The following is a 23,216-nucleotide window of genomic DNA, read 5'->3' as shown; positions in this document are numbered from 1 at the left end:
CATAACTGTGACCTTAATTGCCTACCGTCTGTAAGCTGTTAGTGTCTTAACGACCATTCCACAGGTGCATGTTCATTAATTGTTTATGGTTCATTGAACAAGCATGGGAAACAGTGTTTAAACCATTTACAATGAAGATCTGTGAATTTATTTGGATTTCCAAGAAAAGACAGGGTCCTGAAAAAGGAACGTTTCTTTTTTTGCTGAGTTTATATAACATTCTTTTGGGAAAGGGAAAAACATGGCTAATTTCTGTCTAATGACATGCTAATATCGATGGACTTACTAAACAGAAAATGTCTCAGCCTCCAGTATTTATGCTGCAGTAGTTTATGTGTCGGGGGGCTAGGGTCAGTTTGTTATATCTGGAGTACTTCTCCTGTCCTATCCGGTGTCCTGTGTGAATTTAAGTATGCTCTCTCTAATTCTCTCTTTCTTTCTCTCTCTCGGAGGACCTGAGCCCTAGGACCATGCCTCAGGACTACCTGACATGATGACTCCTTGCTGTCCCCAGTCCACCTGGCTGTGCTGCTGCTCCAGTTTCAACTGTTCTGCCTGTGATTATTATTATTTGACCATGCTGGTCATTTATGAACATTTGAACATCTTGGCCATGTTCTGTTATAATCTCCACCCGGCACAGCCAGAAGAGGACTGGCCACCCCACATAGCCTGGTTCCTCTCTAGGTTTCTTCCTAGGTTTTGGCCTTTCTAGGGAGTTTTTCCTGGCCACTGTGCTTCTACACCTGCATTGTTTGCTGTTTGGGGTTTTAGGCTGGGTTTCTGTACAGCACTTTGAGATATCAGCTGATGTACGAAGGGCTATATAAATACATTTGATTTGATTTGATGTAATCTTATCAAGTCAAGTTCTGTAAGGCGAGGACACCTGTTGGGCAAATGATCCCATCTCCTGGACACAGCTGAAAACTCAGCCCAAAAGACAGACAAATGGAGAATTGAATCAACTTGGAAGAGAAATAGACTTGTCTTGCAGGAGGGAGAGAGGAGAGTAGGCATGACAAAGAGTTGTCAGTCTTGGACTGAAAGAGTACGAAACGGCCTCTGAACTATTCAGCATCGCAAAATTATAATCTTAATAGATCAATCATAATCTTTGTGTTTCTTTCCACTGTATGTTTCTTAGCATAATAATACATCCTCTCTTTATAAGTAAGTATGGTTTTCTCTTGCTTTGACAAATGCTGTCTCTAAGACAATTAAAGACCTTACGTATACTTTAAGATTGTTGACATGAGACTTGATGAATGAAGGCTAAACTAAGCAGAGTTTCAAGTTAATTGTTCTCTTTGAATAAAAATGATTACTTGTGCCCTTACACACCGTTTAACTTGAAATAGTAGGCAGATTCATTCATTAATTAAGTCACCAATTATTAGACCCCTCCTACAAGGGAAAGTACAGCAGGACACTGAGAGGAGGATGAGACTGATGGGCTAACAGCCTTGTTGTGCCAACATGGGATCACAGCAGGACACTAACAACATCCTTGTTGTGTCTATAGGGGATCACTGCAGGACACTAACAGCAGCCTTGTTGTGCTTACAGGGGATCACAGCAGGACACTAACAGCAGCCTTGTTGTGTCTATAGGGGATCACTGCAGGACATTAACAACAGCCTTGTTGTGTCTTTTGGGGATAACAGCCGTGTTGTCTATAGGGGATCACAGCCTTGTTGTGTCTATAGGGGATCACAGCCGTGTTGTGTCTATAGGGGATCACAGCCTTGCTGTGTCTATAGGGGATCACAGCCATGTTGTGTCTATAGGGGATCACAGCCATGTTGTGTCTATAGGGGATCACAGCCATGTTGTGTCTATAGGGGATCACAGCCATGTTGTGTCTATAGGGGATCACAGCCATGTTGTGTCTATAGGGAATCACAGCCATGTTGTGTCTATAGGGGATCACAGCCATGTTGTGTCTATAGGGGATCACAGACATGTTGTGTCTATAGGGGATCACAGCAATGTTGTGTCTATAGGGGATTGTCTATAGGGGATCACAGCAATGTTGTGTCTATAGGGGATTGTCTATAGGGGATCACAGCCATGTTGTGTCTATAGGGCATCACAGCAATGTTGTGTCTATAGGGGATTGTCTATAGGGGATCACAGCCATGTTGTGTCTATAGGGCATCACAGCAATGTTGTGTCTATAGGGGATTGTCTATAGGGGATCACAGCCGTGTTGTGTCTATAGGGGATCACAGCCATGTTGTGTCTATAGGGGATCACAGCAGGGGATGCACAGTACAAAAGTAGCCTGGGTCACTGAGTCGCTGAACACAGAGAAGATCAGTAGCCCGGAGAGGAGTATCGCTTCTGCTTGCCATGATTGGCATGCTCTACAGAGGCACCAGCTTGAAAGAGTGTTATATTTACTTTTGGGAGAAAGGGGGATAGAGGAAGAGGAGGGCTCATTGAAAATAAAAAATTATTGGGAAAGGAGACAATTAGGGACACAGGCTACCCTCTTTTGTTCAGAAGTTTGGGAGGAAATGAAGTCCAGAGCCATTAGAACTGTCTAGCAGTGTGGTAGATAGGCATACCATTACCAAGTAGGCTAAGGGGAGCTGGTAACATCACTGCTACATTTTACGTGGGTATGTACACTGACACACCAACTGGATGTGCTTAATAGTTTAGTTTACAACAAGTGGGTCAATTTGTTATTACACAGAGAAAAGGATAGTATTTTACTGCTGTAGCGCTGAACTGCTCCAGGATATATCTTACACTGTCACATCTCATTCCTAGCTTCAAGACCAGCACAGAGCAATGACAAGGCTTCCTGCAAACCAACTCATCTAACTACATGAAAGTCTAGTTGAATTATTTCACTACATTGAGCTTATTAAATTACATTGGAGAAATGTTCTAGGATGGGATTTCACAATGCTCTCAAAAAGTAGCAGTCAGAGAAGCAGGAAACACCAAAACTTTTGTCAAGAACCATTTTGTAGAGAAGCTACCTTAGATGAACTTTAGATACCTCAGATAAACTGGGAATCTTAGAATTGCTTTACTCAGCAACAATCAATGCTTTGACATTCAAAATGAGAAAATACTACAGCTCAACTGGAATCATCCCAATAACCAAAGACTACTGCAGTCATAAGTTCCTCACTGACCTAATATCTAATATGTATAACTTGGTATCTCAAACATTTGAAATAATCTCTGATATCTCATAGATAATAATATTGTTATTTGGTGGCCAGAACAGGCTTGATTAGCTTCTGCCTGTCAGTCATGGAGACTGCAGACTGTTGTTCCTGCTGTGATCTCCATGCCATCAATGCCCCTGAAAACCTCTGATTAATAAATTAATCTCAATCACAGCAGCTCTCTGCGGCATCATCTGGTGAGACTGCTGGGGACACTGCTGGAGAACCTGTAAACAAACAACTTCAAATACATTTTGATTTCATTCACCCAGCATCCCTGCACTGTACACATTTTACAATGGATTGCATTGTCCATATATATATATATGTACCAAACTGATAAGTACCAAACATAATTGATGAATGATTTGGCAAGCTCTGATACGTCTCCTTAACGTGAGCTGCAGCCACTGAGAACTGTTATTGAGTAGCAATCAATCAGCCACGCCAGCTTCAGTTAACTGGCTGAAGGAGAAGGAGGAGACCTGGGCTCAGGAGAATGGCATCCTGGCATCACATCCCACCCCCATTATAACACTCCTCAAGCAGGCCTCTCCAACTCTGAAGGTGTAACAAGGGGAATGAAAGCTGATTCTCTGAAGGTGTACAAGGAAGGACAAGGGGAATGGACCTACCTCTAATGAGATCACATCTCACCTCCATTATCACACTCTTCAACAAGGTCTCTCCAGCTCTGGTGTTCAATGAAGGACAAGGGGAATATGGGAATGGACCTATCTCTGTGCAAGTGTACCAGGACAAGGGGAATGGACCTATCTCTGTGCAAGTGTACCAGGACAAGGGGAATGGACCTATCTCTGTGCAAGTGTACCAGGACAAGGGGAATGGACCTATCTCTGTGCAAGTGTACCAGGACAAGGGGAATGGACCTATCTCTGTGCAAGTGTACCAGGACAAGGGGAATGGACCTGCCTCTGTGAAGGTGTACCAGCCCAGGCCAAGGAGAATGGACCTATCTCTGTGCAAGTGTACCAGGACAAGGGGAATGGACCTGCCTCTGTGAAGGTGTACCAGCCCAGGACAAGGAGAATGGACCTGCCTCTGTGAAGGTGTACCAGCCCAGGACAAGGAGAATGGACCTATCTCTGTGCAAGTGTACCAGGACAAGGGGAATGGACCTGCCTCTGTGAAGGTGTACCAGCCCAGGACAAGGAGAATGGACCTATCTCTGTGCAAGTGTACCAGGACAAGGGGAATGGACCTGCCTCTGTGAAGGTGTACCAGCCCAGGACAAGGAGAATGGACCTATCTCTGTGCAAGTGTACCAGGACAAGGGGAATGGACCTGCCTCTGTGAAGGTGTACCAGCCCAGGACAAGGAGAATGGACCTACCTCTGTGAAAGTCTACTAGGACAGGGGGAATGGACAGGGCTTTTTTCCTGAGACATTTAATAATGAGAGCATCGCTGGCAGGCCTACGGGGATCTATTTGAAACACAGTACGTTGCTGCTGCTGCTACTGCTAATGTAAAGTGACACATCGGAGGAAGACATGCTCTTAGATTAGTTGCACCAAATGAGCATGCCTTCACATCGATGACAATAGAGCTATTGAAGAGCTATATAGCTATTCTGTCGTTGTCAGGAATTTAATGGCTTCTCCTGAGCTATTAATACAGTTCATATGTTTCCAGTGAAAGTGAAATTGGGTTGAAAAGGAAACTTTACAACAAATTATATCATTATGTCCCAAGAGAAGTTTATATAATAATGTAATAATATTAAAGTTTATACTTGTCACACCCTGACCTTAGAGCTTTTTATGTCTCTATTTTGGTTTGGTCAGGGTGTGATTTGGGTGGGCATTCTATGTTCCCTTTTCTATGTTTTTGTATTTCTTTGTTTTGGCCGGATATGGTTCTCAATCAGGGACAGCTGTCTATAGTTGCCTCTGATTGGGAACCATACTTAGGTAGCTTTTTCCCACTGGGTTTTTGTGGGTAGTTGTTCTCTGTATAGTTTGGTTTCCTTACAGAACTGTTCGTGTTCCTCTTTGTTATTTTTGTTCAAGTGTTCTGATTGAATACATATCATGAACACGTACCACGCTGCGCTTTGGTCCAGTCATTTACAGCAAGAGGATTATTACAATACTGGACATTTTTATATAGATTAGGTCTCCAATAGGATCACATATTCATGTCTTTCTGAATCAGCACTTTATATAATAGAAAATAAATGTTCAGCTTGTGACAGACAGAGAGGGAGGCAGACAGACAGGCAGGCAGGCAGACAGACAGGGAGGGAGGCAGACGGACGGACGGACGGACGGGCAGGCAGACAGACAGACAGGCAGGCAGGGAGGCAGCAGTGTATTTATATTGAGAAGAGATGTTTGGCTGAGTCTGAGCTGCAGTGTTTCACACAGTCCGCCAGAGGACAGAACAGTCTTTTTCATTCCGTTCACACAGTCCGTCTGTCTGCAGCCTTACAACACAGTGAGCTCACAACACAGTCCACAGACAGACAAACCACACTGGGAGGGAATAACACTACACTCTCCTCTGGTTAGGTATGTTGCTCTGAGGACAAGGGTCATGTCTGACCTCACAGAGATGTCAAGGTGGGCCGTCAAGGGCATCAACACACATTAGCCCTGTCCAGGATCAACCCCTAGGCATAATCGAATGGACACCCGGACTATTTACATTGACCCCCGCCCCCCTCCTTTGTTTTTACACTGTTGCTACTCGCTGTTTAATATCTATGCAAATTCACTTTACAAATGATCTTGACTAACCTGTAGCCCCGCGCATTGTATATAGCCTCGTTATTGTTTTGTACATTTCTTGTGTTACTTTTTGATTGATTCAATTTTTTTTCATTTATTTTGTTAATATTTCCTTAACTCTATTTCTTGACCTGCATTGTTGCTTAAGGAATTGTAAGTAAGCATTTCACAGTAAGGCCTCTCTACCAGACCTCTGACTCATTCCCCTCTCATTCGCCCCCACCTCACAGTAGAAGCATCAAACAAGGTTCTAAAGACTGTTGACATCTAGTGGAAGCCTTGGGAAGTGCAATTTGACCCCATAGACACTGTGTATTCAATAGGGAATGAGTTGAAAAACTACAAACCTCAGATTTCCCACTTCCTGGTTGGATTTTTTCTCAGGTTTTTGCCTGCCATATGAGTTCTGTTATACTCACTGACATAATTCAAACAGTTCTAGAAACTTTAGAGGGTTTTCTATCCGAATCTACTAATAATATGCATGTATTAGCAACTGGGCCTGAGTAGCAGACAGTTTACTCTGGGCACCTTATTCATCCAAGCTACTCAATACTGCCCCCAGCCATAACAAGTTAAGAACTTGTAAGTAAGCATTTCACAGCAAGGTTGTATTCGGCGCATGTAACAAATAAAATTTGATTTGACTTTGAGCGTTTCCCTGCCTGGAGTGTCAAATTGGCAGGGTTTGCCGTTATGGGTCCATTAAGCCAGGCAAACTTAATCAAGCACAGATAAAGTATGTGAAATAGTTTTGAATAGTATTTTAACGCAGGTCTGATGCACTGCCCAGCTGTTCCACAGCTATGCCAATGTGAATGGGATCTTTCTCTACAGGCACAGCCACAGCCAGCCCCAAAGGCAAGGCCTGATCACATGACCCATGTAGGACCACATGCCAGCTTCCCCTTCTGGTTGCATTAGAATGTGCTAAAAAAGAGGGAGACTCAAAAACACGTCTAAACTGTGCCAGTCCAGACACAATAAACAAACACATCAGAAACCACAGCTATAGAAAATAACTGGAAGGCTACAATTAACTCTGGATCCCTAACCCTAAATAGCACCAGCTAAACTGTGTCAATAGAAACACAATAAACAGTAACTCCATAGCCATAGAAAAGAACCGGAAGGCACAGTTGCAATTATTGGGGCATGGAGATGGAGTGAGAAGGAATATAATATCTATTGTTTACAGGAAATTCATTCAACAATTTTATATGATGTCTTGTGGAAAAAGAACTGGGGGGGGCGAAATATGATTCTACCATGGGCAAAGAAATTCAAAAGGAGTGATGGTTTGTTTTATTAATTAACAGTAATTTTAATCCAAATGTGCAAATTGTCCAAACAGATCATCAAGGTAGATGGATTATTTAAATAGGTTATTGGACAATAAACAGATATGGCTTATTAACCTATACGGTGCAAATAATGATCATCCAAGCTCCTTTGAAAATATATATGAATTTATCAACTCTACAAGCAACACTAGACTCTATTATTATGGTGGGAGATTTTAATACGGTCTTAAATACCTCTATGGACCGGAAAGGAAATCACACTACAAACTATCACCCTCAGGTATTTAAGGACATCATGAATGTCATGGATATATTGGAATTAGTGGATATATGGAGACTTAAATACCCTGACCTAATGAGATATACATTGCGGAGGCTTAATCAAGCTAGTCGTCTTGACTACGTCCTTATGCCATTCTCTCTGGCACCAAAAGTTTTTAAAAAGTGTTGATAGGGGACAGAATGCAGTCGGATCATCATATAATTGGCATATATTTTACTCTTACAGAATTTCCACGTGGGTGAGGAAATTAGAAATTTAATCAAAGCCTACTAGATGATAAATTGTTTAGAACTAGGACAGAAGAATTTACAACTGACTTTTTCAGGTACAGCAGATCCCCTTACTGTATGGGACACTTTTAAATGTGCCTTTAGAAGCCATGCAATTCAGTACTCATCTATAAAACAAAAGCAATTTAGATCAAAAGAGTCATATTAACAAAGGAAATTGAAGGAATAACAGTACAGTTAGATAGCAATAAAAACGGTACTATAGAGGCACAGAATAAGTTAGAGGAAAAACAAAAAGAAATGTAGGAACTTATTCAAGAATGATCCAGTGTAATATATTATAAAAAATAAAGCGAACTGTATGGAATATGGAAAAAATGCACCAAATAATTTTTCGATCTTCAGTATAAAAAGGCTACCAAAAAAATGTATTGAAACTTGTTACAAATGATGGAGTCACGCATGATTCACTGAATAATATTTTGAAAGAGGAAATAAAGTACTTTAAGAATATATTTTCATTTCATTCTCCTCCATCTCCACTAACTGAAGCTAATTTTATGGATTTTTTTCCTAATAATAATGTAAAATGAACATCTGTACAGAAAGAAAGAAAGCCATTAAGGCTGGGCTGGATGGCATACCAGTGGAAGTATTGTCGTGGAAATTTCCTGTATTTACCAAATCATAAGAGCAAACCACACACAAGTCAGAGTTATCACAAAGTCCATTTTTAATTATATGAGCTCCATCACAACCCTGTGACTCTCAGATCAATTCAGTGTCTATAAATGAATTCTCTGAGAGTCCCTTACATATTGCAACTGAGATCCTTTATAGCAAAGACACACATAGCCAGACAGCATAGGCATAATTTATCGTTCAGATTTGTCTCCTAAACTATGTTCTTTTCTCAAACTCAGAACCTAAACAAATCCTTATATCAACAGGCATATATCACATCCACCCTATCTTGACAAGATCACAGAGACACATTGACTGGCACACAGACATTGTGGAGCCAAGAGATACACACTTGACCTCTCCCCTCTCTGCGGCCCAAGTAACTTAGTCTTGACAGAGAACAGATGACTGCAAACCCGGGCCACAGTATTATACAAAAATAACATTCTGATGAGAAGTAACTTACAAACATATGATGAATATAAAACATCTTACCTATGTTACCAACTAATTCTGATTATTCCCCAACAGTATACAAAACCTTTTTTGATATACTCAGAGGACCATTATTAGCATGTTTTAACCACTCCAATATAAATGGTAGATTATCAGACATGCAACAAGAAGGTCTGATATCATTATTACTGAAACAGGACCCAAGTGGTATGTATAAAGATCCAGTCCATTTAAAAAATTGGAGACCTCTTACACTTCAGTCTTGTGAAGCAAAAATCCTAGCAAAATGCTTGGCACATAGAATTAAAAAAGTATTGTCAGATATTATTCATCCTAATCATTATTCATCCTAATCAGTACATGGACGATACATTGGAGATAATATAAGACAAGTACTGGAAACAATAGAATACTATGAAATATCAGGGACACCAGGCCTGGTTTTCATAGCTGATTTTGAAAAGGCTTTTGATAAAGTACGACTGGAGTTTATATATAAATGCCTAGAATATTTACATTTTGCGAAATCTCATATAAAATGGGTTAAAGTTATGTATAGTAACCCTAGGTGTAAAATAGTAAATAATGGCTACATCTCAGGAAGTTTTAAACTAGCTAGAGGGGTAAAAAAAAGGTTGTCCACTATCGGCATATCTATTTATTATTGCCATTGAAATGTTAGCTGTTAAGATTAGATCAAACAATAATATTAAGAGATTAGAAATCCGTGGCTTAAAAACAAAGGTGTCATTGTACGCTGATGATTCATGTTTTCTTTTAAAACCACAATTAGAATCTCTCCTCGGCCTCATAGAGGATCTGTAGACTTTTGCTATTCTCTCTGGATTAAAACCAAATTATGATATTACGTATTGGATCACAAAAAAAATTGCTAATTTTACATTACCGTGTTGTTTACCAATTAAATGGTCTGACGGAGATGTGGACATACTCAGTATACAAATCCCAAAAGAAAGAAATGATCTCACTCCAATAAATTGTAATAGAAAGTTATCAAAAATAGATAAGATCTTGCTACCATGGAAAGGAAAATACCTGTCTATTTGTGGAAAAATCCCCCTGATTAACTCTTTAGTCATATCACATTTCACCTATTTGCTTATGGTTTTGCCTACACCTAGTGACCTGATTTTTAAATTATATGAACAAGAAATATTAAATTTTATTAGGAATGGCAAGCCAGACAAAAGTGAAGGGACTATTTATATAACGAATATGAAATCGGTGGGCATGTCACGAATCCCGCCGAAGATGGTGCCTCTTCCTGTTCGGGCGGCGCTCGGCGGTTTGTCGTCGTCTGCCTACTAGCTGCCACCGATCCCCTTTTCTGTTTCATTTAGTGTTGTCTGATTAGTTTCACCTGTGTCTTGTTTGGGTTTTTGTTTTGGGCTATTTAAACCCGGTAGGCCCGCCAGCTTTTGTGCGGGCTTGTTTTTCTGTTATTGGTGTGTGTATATTTTGTGGATTCTATTTTCCGAACAGTTTCGTCCTGTTTGTTTGGACTGGGTGTGGCGTTGACCGACACTCTGTTGTTTGGAAATAAATATCCACGTATCGAACTACCCTGCCCTGTCATAACAGGGCAGAAATGATTAAATATTAAAGCATTAGACCTCTCACTAAAGGCATCAGTCATACAAAAGTTATACTGAAATCCAAACTGGTTCTCTAGTAAATTGGTAGGAATGTCTCATCCTATGTTCAAGAATGGCCTTTTTCCCTTTATTCAGATTTCACCTGCTCACTTTCGGGTGGTTTGAAAAGGAAATAATATCCAAAATATTATTATTTTTTAAACAAGTTTTTTAAACAAAAAACTGAGAGCTGTGCCATATAAATTGCAAAATAGTTGGGAAGAGATTTTCGGTGAACCCATTCCATGGCACATGGTTTATGAACTTATACGCTAAACAAAGCCGGATTCAAAACTAAATTTAAATTACACTACAAAATTATTGCAACCAATAGAATGTTATATATATATGGGGGATACAATCTTCCCAGCTCTGCCGATTTTGCTGTGAAAAGGCATAGTCATTAGATCATTTATTTTGGTATTGTCCATATGTAGCTCATTTTTGGTCACAGGTCCAGGAATGGCTAAAAAATTGCAACATTTGCCTAGAACTAACGCTGCAGATAGCAATACTGGGTGATTTGAAAAGCCATAGTCAATCAATCAATCAATAATATTATTATTATTTTAGCAAAAAAAAATATTTTTAATTTACAATCTGTAGAAGCTATGAGAATAGAAAGGTTCCGTACTTTTGTGAAACATCACAGCACAGTTGAAAAATAAACGGCAAATAGAAACCCAAAATGGATGGTGTTCAGAGATGGGGGGGTTGAAAGGAGCTGAAGGGTGGGACGAATGACAAGAAAACCAATGTAAAACATACAGGGTCTGTAAAATGTATACAGTTGAAGTCAGAAGTCTACATACACCTTAGCCAAATACATTTAAACTCAGTTTTTCACAATTCCTGATATTTAATCCTTGTAAAAATTCCCTGTCTTAGGTCAGTTAGGATCACCACTTTATTTTAAGAATGTGAAATGTCAGAATAATGGTAGTGAGAATGATTTATTTCAGTTTTTATTTCTTTCATTACATTCCCAGTGGGTCAGAAGTTTAGATGCACTCAATTTGTATTGGGTAGAAATGGCGTTTAAATTGTTTAACTTGGGTCAAACGCTTTGGCCCATTCCTCCTGACAGAGCTGGTGTAACTGAGTCAGGTTTGTAGGCCTCCTTGCTCGCACACTCCTTTTCAGTTCTGCCCACAAATTTTCAATGGGATTGAGACCAGGGCTTTGTGATGGCCACTCCAATACCTTGACTTTGTTGTCCTTAATAAGCTATTTTGCCACAACTTTGGAAGTATGCTTGGGTTCATTGTCCATTTGGAAGACCCATTTGCGACCAAGCTTAAACTTCCTGACTGATGTCTTTAGATGTTGCTTCAATATATCCACATAATTTTACTTTCTCATGATGCCATCTATTTTGTGAAATGCACCAGTCCCTCCTGCAGCAAAGCCCCCCCACAACATGATGCTGCCACCCCCGTGCTTCACGGTTGGGATGGTGATCTTCGGCTTGCAAGCCTCCCACTTTTTCCTCCAAACATAATGATGGTCATGATGACCAAACAATTATATTTTTGTTTCATCAGACCAGAGGACATTTCTCCAAAAAGTATGATCTTTGTCCCCATGTGCAGTTGCAAACCGTAGTCTTTTTTATGGCGGTTTAGGAGCAGTGGCTAGTTCCTTGCTAAGCGGCCTTTCAGGTCATGTTGATATAGAACTAATTTTACTGTGGATATAGATACTTTTGTACCTGTTTCCTCCAGCATCTTCGCAAGGTCCTTTGCTGTTGTTCTGGGATTGATTTGCACTTTTCGCACCAAAGTACATTCATCTCTAGGAGACAGAACGCGTCCCCTTCCTGAGTGATATGACGGCTGCGAGGTCCCATGGTGTTTATACTTGCGTACTATTGTTTGTACAGATGAACGTGGTACCTTCAGGCGTTTGGAAATTGCTCCCAAGGATGAACCAGACTTGTGGAGGTCTACAAATAAATCTGAGGTCTTGGCTGATTTCTTTTGATTTTCCCATGATGTCAAGCAAAGAGGCACTGAGTTTGAAGGTAGGACTTGAAATACATCCCCAGGTACAACTCCAATTGACTCAAATTATGTCAATCAGAAGCTTCTAAAGCCATGACGTCATTTTCTGAAATTTTCCAAGCTGTCTAAAGACACAGTCAACTTAGTGTATGTAAACTTCTGACCCACTGGAATTGTAATACAGTGAATTATAAGTCAAATAAGTCAAATAAAAGTCTGTAAACAATTGTTGGAAAAATTACTTGTTTCATGCTCAAAGTATATGTCCTAACCAATTTGCCAAAACTATAGTTTGTTAACAAGAAATTTGTGGAGTGTTTGAAAAACGAGTTTTAATGACTCCAACATAGGTGTATGTAAACTTCCGACTTCAACTGTAAGTTCAGAAATTTGGTGAAATAGCATAGTTACAAATAGAAATCAAACTGGATGGACATTAGAAATAGAGGAAGGACTAAAAACAAACAAAATATAACTATTGTAAAATAGATTGTGTCTGTAAAATGTTTATAAGACGTATAAACTTAATGTAGAAGTGTAGAAGTGTTATTGTTTATTAGTTTACTCCAATTGAGGGAAGAGTGGTAGGGTCTACGGGGAATAATAAAGGTATATTCTAAAAAGTATGTATATCTATATAGGTACAGTGGGGCAAAAAAGTATTTAGTCAGCCACCAATTGTGCATGTTCGCCCACTTAAAAAGATGAGAGATGCCTGTAATTTTCATCATAGGTACACTTCAACTATGACAGACAAAATGAGAAGAAAAAAAAATCCAGAAAATCACATTGTAGGATTTTTAATGAATTTATTTGCAAATTATGGTGGAAAATAATTATTTGGTCACCTACAAACAAGCAAGATTTCTGGCTCCCACAGACCTGTAACTTCTTCTTTAAGAGGCTCCTCTGTCCTCCACTCGTTACCTGTATTAATGGCACCTGTTTGAACTTGTTATCAGTATAAAAGACACCTGTCCACAACCTCAAACAGTCACACTCCAAACTCCACTATGGCCAAGACCAAAGAGCTGTCAAAGGACACCAGAAACAAAATTGTAGACCTGCACCAGGCTGGGAAGACTGAATCTGCAATAGGTAAGCAGCTTGGTTTGAAGAAATCAACTGTGGGAGCAATTATTAGGAAATGGAAGACATACAAGACCACTGATAATCTCCCTCGATCTGGGGCTCCACGCAAGATCTCACCCCGTGGGGTCAAAATGATCACAAGAACGGTGAGCAAAAATCCCAGAACCACACGGGGGGACCTAGTGAATGACCTGCAGAGAGCTGGGACCAAAGTAACAAAGCCTACCATCAGTAACACACTACGCCACCAGGGACTCAAATCCTGCAGTGCCAGACGTGTCCCCCTGCTTATGCTAGTACATGTCCAGGCCCGTCTGAAGTTTGCTAGAGAGCATTTGGATGATCCAGAAGAAGATTGGGAGAATGTCATATGCTCAGATGAAACCAAAATATAACTTTTTGGTAAAAACTCAACTCGTCGTGTTTGGAGGACAAAGAATGCTGAGTTGCATCCAAAGAACATCATACCTACTGTGAAGCATGGGGGTGGAAACATCATGCTTTGGGGCTGTTTTTCTGCAAAGGGACCAGGACGACTGATCCGTTTAAAGGAAAGAATGAATGGGGCCATGTATCGTGAGATTTTGAGTGAAAACCTCCTTCCATCAGCAAGGGCATTGAAGATGAAACATGGCTGGGTCTTTCAGCATGACAATGGTCCCAAACACACCGCCCGGGCAATGAAGGAGTGGCTTCGTCAGAAGCATTTCAAGGTCCTGGAGTGGCCTAGCCAGTCTCCAGATCTCAACCCCATAGAAAATCTTTGGAGGGAGTTGAAAGTCCGTGTTGCCTAGCAACAGCCCCAAAACATCACTGCTCTAGAGGAGATCTGCATGGAGGAATGGGCCAAAATACCAGCAACAGTGTGTGAAAACCTTGTGAAGACTTACAGAAAACATTTGACCTCTGTCATTGCCAACAAAGGGTATATAACAAAGTATTGAGATGAACTTTTGTTATTGACCAAATACTTATTTTCCACTATAATTTGCAAATCAATTCATTAAAAATCCTCATTGTCTGTCATAGTTGAAGTGTACCTATGATGAAAATTACAGGCCTCTCTCATCTTTTTAAGTGGGAGAACTTGCACAAGTGGTGGCTGACTAAATACTTTTTTGCCCCACAGTATGTGTGTGTATATGTATGCATAGATATATATATATTTAACAACAAAAAAGATATGAGGGATTGGAAAAGATGCAGACAATTACATTGATGGAAGCAACAATCTTTCCGCAATATTCAGCTGATCCGCCCCTTTTTTTAAAAATCTTTTTTTTAAAGAGCAGAGCAATGTTCGGTGCAAATTGTGCCATAGAAAGGTGGCTACCAAGTCTGGTAATACGACAAACCTTTTTCCCCATCTGAAGCAAAATCACTCTTTGGAACACGAAAGTTTGAGTTTGCACCTCGGTATTGATAAATGCCCCTCAAGCACCAGCCAATCTAGAGATGTTCATCCGAAGCAGTCAACACTGTCAGCGTTTATGCCCTACAAGCAAACATCGAAAAGACACAAAGACATCACAAATGCTTTTATGCATTGCATTGCTAAGGACATGCTACCAATTAGCACAGTCGAAAAGGAAGGTTTCAAGAGGCTTATCAATTTAATTGACCCCAGGTATGTACTCCCTTGCCGCAAAGATTTCTGTCACACCGCACTGCCTAAACGCTACGCCGAGTGCCGGGAAAAAGTTGAAGAAAAGCTCAAGACAGATTTTACATATTTTGCTACTAATACCTGTTACGTTCCCCAGTTTATGTGTTGTAGTTTGTGTATTTGCATGTGTTTATTTGAAATCCCTCAAGCAGCTGATTGGTCGACTCCAGGGCTAATTGGAGAGCTGACCCAGCCCCCTCGTCAAGACACAGCTGTATCCAGTTACACATTCATTCTGAAGCTATATAAAAGCCAGTGTTATGTTCAGAAGAGAGAGATTTGCTGGAAGGTCATTGCAGAGAGAGTTTGCTAGAGGTTGAGTTTGCTAGAGGTTGAGTTTGCTAGAGGTTGAGTTTGCTAGAGGTTGAGTTTGCTAGAGGTTGAGTTTGCTAGAGGTTGAGTTTGCTAGAGGTTGAGTTTGCTAGAGGTTGAGTTTGCTAGAGGTTGAGTTTGCTAGAGGTTGAGTTTGCTAGAGGTTGAGTTTGCTAGAGGTTGAGTTTGCTAGAGGTTGAGTTTGCTGGGAGTTCATTGCTGGGAAGTTGGTATGTTTTGTGAGTTTGTTGCTCAGGTAGAGCTTAGTTGATGTCCTTTGTTTGCTTAGTTTGTTTGTGAAATTGTTTAATATTCTGTTTAATTTGTTCCCAGGGGGGAAGGGGAAGGCACCTAGGGAGTGCTTAGGCAAGAGGCCCGCGGGCATACATATACCCGTAGTATATTCACTGTCTAGGCACACTAGGTAAGACCTGGGCGGACCACCCCCTGTATTTTGGTTAGGGCACCAGGTGGTGCTAAATTAGGTAAGTAGTGGGTAGGCAGGTAAGATAGGAGGGGGGGCTTTGAGATTTACTTTCTTTGCTTTGGTTCCGTCCAGACCCTTTTCCCCATATTACCGTGTAAAGGAATAAAGTCCTTGTAAACGTTACCACATTCTGCCTGTTGTCATTCTTACTCGCACCTACAGTCCATACCTTTTTCACTTCACGGAGAGCTTAGTTGTAGTAGGGTGTTGCGTTCCCTCTTTATATGAGGCGGGCGTAACAATACCAATCTGTGGTCTAGTCACACGTCAGAGCCTTATATTAGCCTCAATATTGACAAAGGGTGGAATATTAGAAGTAAATGCCTTCAAACATCATACTTTCCCGGCGACCACACGGGTGAAGCTATAGCAGAGGGGCTCATTGACGCTCTCTCCTCCGGGGGACTCAGTCAAGACAGGCAGGTCTGCATTACAACAGATGGTGTGAACGTGGTAATGGCCGCTGAAATCAACAAATGGCCCCGACTGCAATGTTTTGAACATTGTCTGCACTTGGCCATTGGTAAGTAACCTTGTCAATTGTGTACATGGAAGTGATTGGTTAGATGAAGCTAAATGTGCATTTTTTTTCATCAACTGATTAAGTTTAATATTACATTTGTACATAACTAAAGGATTATTGTGATTTTAACATTTTATTAAAATCTCTTGATTTCTCTTAGAGTGGGTAGAGACAAACTGGTGGATCAAGCAATTGGAGAGTATAAGAACGTGGTAGGTGCCTTTTCCTATTGGTGGAAAAGAAGAGAGACCTGGCAGTTGCTCAAAAAGAACACAACCTACCCCAGCACAAGTTGGTGACAGAGTCGCCTACCAGGCGGGGATCAGGTCAAAACATGGTGCAAAGAGGAGCAGGAGAAAGACATTTCACAGGTCTTGTCCAGTGACAAATCAAATCAAAGAAGACCTGGCACTGAGCTCCCACCTATACAGATATAGATGTTCTTGAGTCCATCAACCAGGCATTAACCCCACTCCTAGGCCTTTCCAACAGCCAACAGACTGACAATGTGGGCTGGTAATTCATCCTCAACAGCATCCTGTATCTCTCCACTATAGGAATATCAAACCAAATATCAATAACACCTCAGTTCAACAAGCCATGGACTAATCTAAAGACAACCAGGTTAACCTTTACTCACTTTCTCTCTCTCTCCCTCTCTCTCATTCCCCCCTCTCTCCCTCTCCCTGACTGCCTCTCTTTTCCCCCTCTCTCTCCTTGACTGCCTCTCTTTTTCCCCCCCTCTCTCTCCCTGACTGCCTCTCTTTCCCCCTCTTCTCCCCCTCTTTCCCCCCTCTCTCCCTGACTGCCCCCTCTCTTTCCCTGACTGCCTCTCTTTCTCTCTCCCTGACTGCCTCTCTTTCCCCCTCTTTCTCTCTCCCTGACTGCCTCTCTTTCCCCCCTCTCTCTCTCCCTGACTGCCTCTCTTTCGCCCCCCTCTCTCTCCCTGACTGCCTCTCTTTCCTTGACTGCCTCTCCCCCTCTCTCTCCTTGACTGCCTCTCTTTCGCCCCCTCTCTCTCTCCCTGACTGCCCTCTTTCGCCCCCTCTCTCTCTCCCTCTCTCCCTGACTGCCTCTCTTTGACTGCCTCTCTTTCCCCCCTCTCTCTCTCCCTGACTGCCTCTCTTTCCCTGACTGCCCCTTTCCCCCCTCTCTCTCCCTGACTGCCTCTCTTTCCCCCCCCCCTCCCCGACTCTCTCCCCCCCCTCCCTGACTGCCTCTCTTTCCCCCCTCTCTCTCTCCCTGACTGCCTCTCTTTCCCCCCTCTCTCTCTCTCCCTGACTGCCTCTCTTTCCCCCTCTCTCTCTCCCTGACTGCCTCTCTTTCCCCCCCTCTCTCTCCCTGACTGCCTCTCTTTCTTTCCCCCTCTCTCTCCCTGACTGCCTCTCTTTCCCCCCTCTCTCTTCACTGCCTCCCCCCCTCTCTCTCTCCCTGACTGCCTCTCTTTCCCCCTCTTTCCCCCCTCTCTCTCTCCCTGACTGCCTCTCTTCCCCCCCTCTCTCTCCCTGACTGCCTCTCTTTCCCCCCCCCCTCTCTCTCCCTGACTGCCTCTCTTTCCCCCCTCTCTCTCTCCCTGACTGCCCTCTCTTCTCCCCCCCCTCTCTCTTCCTGACTGCCTCTCTTCCCCCCTCTCTCTCTCCCTGACTGCCTCTCTTCCCCCCTCTCTCTCCCTGACTGCCTCTCTTCTCCCCCTCTCTCTCTCTCCCTGACTGCCTCTCTTTCCCCCCTCTCTCTCTCCCTGACTGCCTCTCTTTCCCCCCCCTCTCTCTCCCTGACTCCTCTCTTTCCCCCCTCTCTTTGCCTCTCTTTCCCCCTCTCTCTCTCCCTGACTGCCTCTCTTTCCCCCCCTCTCTCTCTCCCCCTGCCTCTCTTTCTCCCTGACTGCCTCTCTTTGCCTCTCTTTCCCCCCCTCTCTCTCTCCCTGACTGCCTCTCTCTCCCCCCCTTTCCCCCCCTCTCTCCCTGACTGCCTCTCTCCCTGACTGCCTCTCTTTCCCCCCTCTCTCTCTCCCTGACTGCCCTCTCTTTCCCCCTTTCCCCCCCTCTCTCTCTCCCTGACTGCCTCTCTTTCCCCCTCTCTCTCCCTGACTGCCTCTCTTTCCCCCCCCTCTCTCTCTCCCTGACTGCCTCTCTTCCCCCCCCCTCTCTCTCCCTGACTGCCTCTCTTTCCCTGACTGCCTCTCTTTTCCCCCCCTCTCTCTCCCTGACTGCCTCTCTTTCCCCCTTTCCCCCTCTCTCTCTCCCTGACTGCCTCTCTTCCCCCCCCCCCTCTCTCTCTCCCTGACTGCCTCTCTCCCCCCTCTTTCCCCCTCCTCTCTCTCTCCCTGACTGCCTCTTTCCCCCTCTCTGACTCTCTCTTTCCCCCTCCCCTCTCTCTCCCTCTCTCTCCCTGACTGCCTCTCTTCCCCCCCCCCTCTCTCTCTCCCTGACTGCCTCTCTTTCCCCCTCTCTCTCTCCCTGACTGCCTCTCTTTCCCCCCCTCTCTCTCTCCCTGACTGCCTCTCTTCTCTCTTCTCTCTCCCCCCCCTTCCCCCCTCCTCTCTCGCTCTCTGAACAGAAGCAGTGTTGATCAGGTAAGTAATTGACTTTTAAATCCATTCCCATCCCATAGGCTATTGAACCAGGCAGGTTAGCCTTGAGGCCTTATGGCCTTTTCCATGGACATGGTGCATCTCCAGAGAGCCTGTCCTCATCCACAGAGTAATGAGATTTGGAGGTGATTTACTGATGAGCTCAGATGCCAGTTGAAGGTAGTGTCAGAGATGAATAATGCTCACCTAAGCAGACTGATCAGACACCGGCCAATCATGATCACTTGAGCAGAGGGTCCAATCACAATCACCTAAGCAGTCCCATCAGACAGTGAATCAGGGTTACCTAAGTAGCCTCATCAGACAGGCAGAGGACAGATTGACCCAATAATTATTTTCATGGTAGTTACAACTCACACTAGAACAAATCAATGATCTATCTATCCATCCCCCACTCAGGCAGACGGTAAAGGTGTTGTAAGTGAGATGGGAAGTCAACGTTTTGAATTATTAGCTTGGCACCAGACCCTGCCCTCTTATTCTACAGTATGAAATATATAGGCTGCTTGTTGGAATCTGTTGATGAAATATACTGGTAGGTGAGCGTGCCTGAGTCATAACCAGAAATGGTCATGTATAGCCTTCACTACATGACCATAAGAGTATCCAATCAAGTCCTGCTATGTTGTTAGATACATTATTCTCCATGTCTTGATGAGGCAATTACTGCACATTCTATGTCTGCTAAAAATCTTAGTCAGTCACCACCCCAAGGCATTTTTAACTCAAATAAGTTGTACTCAAAGTCAATGACAAGTCATTATTACTTCAAATGTTTATGTGGTACTGACTCAACTAAATGAGAAGTCACACCAAGTAAATGGTTTAAAGATATGAAAACAAATGAACTTTTCCCAGCATGCTCTACTGCAGCTAGATTTTTGGAATTGTTTTTAATATCTGTGTTTTTGCATGTACAGTATTGATGATTTATGAAATTTTACGCTACACAGACATTTTTTTCTAAACTAATCCAATCATTTAATTTTTGCACCCGTTACTGAAATGGTTGTTCCAGTTTAAATGGCTTAGTTTGTTTCCTCCCACTGTTCTTAACCCTGGCAGTCATTATGAATGTATGTTGCAGGTGAATACACATTTCAACTGTTGGATAGCCTAAAGCTGGCTAGATTCCAACAGGAATTACACATCACTTTGCAAGGAACATGTGATTTACAGTTAGGGTTGCAAAATTTGGTTCCATTTCCCAGGTTTTCTAGAAATCCTGGTTGGAAGACTACTGAAATTCTTTGGGGAAAAGTTTGTGGAATTTTGCAACCCTACTTGCAGACCTGATGTGTCCTGTAAACTACGAGTTTCAGGCCACTGTATAAGGTCTTATATTATATGTAATGGTTCAATTATATTGATAATATTCGCCTAGGAACTCACTTGGTGAAGGACACAGGACTGAAAATGAACGAATTCAACAACCATGTCTCTGTCACTAACAAATACAGTCATGGGTGGTAACTCTACAATTCATTTGAAAAAGGCACACTTGGAAATTATTGGCGGCGTGGCTTAGTGGGGGTGTTAAATTTAATTATAAACTGTGTGGTTCGAGCCCTGAATGCTGATTGGCTGAAAGCCGTGGTATATGAGATCGCATACCACGGGTATGACAAAACATGTATTTATACTGCTCTAATTACATTGGAAACCAGTTTATAATAGCAATAAGGCACCTCCGGGGTTTGTGGTATATGGCCAATATACCACGGCTAAGGGCTATATCCAGTCAATCCGTATATTGGCCATATAGCACACCCCTTTGTGCGTTATTGCTTAAGTATACCTTAAAACTGCATTTGTTTTACTCATATGAAGGTAGTACTGCTCACTTCAGCTTTTTAAGATTCTTAACAATTTCTTAACAACTTATCTGGTTTTATAGTGCACGATGAGACACTAATCTTTGCCTTTCAGGATAGGAGAATAACACTGCGTGATGTGAATAGTCTGAAAAGCCTGAATATATTAATGTAAAGTGAGCTGCTTTCTGTGTCTCGAACATCTCTCATTCAGACTAAAAGCCCAACATATCAGCAGATGCTTTACTGTTGCTGATAGTGTGGATGAAAGAGTGGACATGGAAACTCTAGAAGGGATGAGAGACAGATGAGAGAAGGGATGAGCTGCCAGTCTGGCCCTGGTACACACAGCTCTCTCTCATACCAATGATGCCCTGCCAAGCCTAACACGCCTGGCAATCTACCAGTGCCACCTAACTCTCAAAATCGATCCAATATAATACCCTCAAGGTTTGTTTCATCCATATCACCTCATCTCTAACACACTGGGCTCTATTTTCGGCTGGCTTTAAGGAGGCATAAGTGTCAAGCGCACGTTCGCTTAGAATTTAGTCATGTTAAAACTGGGGCACAGGTATTTTCCACCCCTTACGCCAGGTTCAGCAATTTACCTGTCTAACTTCAGCTCGCTGGCACCGAGGTGGGAGGGGTGGCAATATTTGAGGTGTGTACTTAAAATTAAGTGCAAAAGTAATAATTTCATGCAGCGTTAAAGGAATAGTTCACTATTTTACAACTTGACATTACGGTTAGATGGTTCACCCTGAAAGTAGTCTATGGGCCAGGAGAAACTGTAATCCATGGTTCAGTTTTCTTTACACAGCCATTACAAACTTTAGCTGACTTTAGCCACTGCTAGCAAAAATCAATGGGAGTGATGGGGGCATGTGAGCATGTTGTTGTTTTGTATAGCCAAATCTGTTATTACTATCTGTTGTTACTAGAAGACTGGATGGAAATAGATGAAGAGACAGGAGAATAACCACAGCCTTGTTACTAGAAGACTGGATGGAAATAGATGAAGAGACAGGAAAGTTGTCTAACCTAACCCCAACATTACAAGACATGCATGGAAGTGCATGAGGACAGAGACAGAGGAGTAACTGCAGAATACCAGCAGCCTGAAAGTAAGTGGATGAAGAGGAGACAGAGTCTAACCTAACCCCAACACTACTACCAGCAAACTGAATGGAGGTGGATGAAGAGGAGACAGTCTAACCTAACCCCAACACTACTACCAGCAAACTGAATGGAGGTGGATGAAGAGGAGACAGAGTCTAACCTAAAACCAATGCTACTACCAGCAGACTGAATGGAGGTGGATGAAGAGGAGACAGAGTCTAACCTAACCCCAACACTACTACCAGCAAACTGAATGGAGGTGGATGAAGAGGAGACAGAGTCTAACCTAACCCCAACACTACTACCAGGAAACTGAATGGAGGTGGATGAAGAGGAGACAGAGTCTAACCTAACCCCAACACTACTACCAGCAGACTGAATGGAGGTGGATGAAGAGGAGACAGAGTCTAACCTAACCCCAACACTACTACCAGCAAACTGAATGGAGGTGGATGAAGAGGAGACAGAGTATAACCTAACCCCAACACTACTACCAGCAAACTGAATGGAGGTGGATGGAGAGGAGACAGAGTATAACCTAAAACCAACGCTACTACCAGCAAACTGAATAGAACTGGAGGTAGATTAGGAGATAGTAAGGAGAGTTAATTAATATGGCTGGGTTATGGTTCATTAGGACAGATCCTGTCTAATCAGGTTAACATACCTCCTCATTAGAGATGACTGTAACAGATAAGTTCACCTGCAGGCTGTATCACGATGGCCCTCTGCTATGCCCTACATCAACATGATACATGAACATGAAATCCCCCCATACTAACCCCCATACCACTAAGCAGATGCTTGTATTCATCAGTACATACATTTTTGTGTGATCCCTCTGGGAATTGAACCCACGATATTGGCGTTGCTAATACCTTTTTTACCAGCTGAGGCACACATACCAGGATGAATATTTTACTGGTTTGACACAGAGGTATCTCTCTCTGTTCAGAATGAAGCAGTCATGTCTGCTCTGGACTGGCAGGTGGAGGGTGACTTGCTTTATCAAGATAAATGACTGCTGGTGATTGACACTATTACAGGATGAC

Source organism: Oncorhynchus tshawytscha, linkage group LG04 (assembly GCF_018296145.1).
Source record: "Oncorhynchus tshawytscha isolate Ot180627B linkage group LG04, Otsh_v2.0, whole genome shotgun sequence".
In the NCBI taxonomy this organism is placed as follows: Eukaryota; Metazoa; Chordata; class Actinopteri; order Salmoniformes; family Salmonidae; genus Oncorhynchus; species Oncorhynchus tshawytscha.
This window is presented reverse-complemented; position numbering follows the sequence as displayed.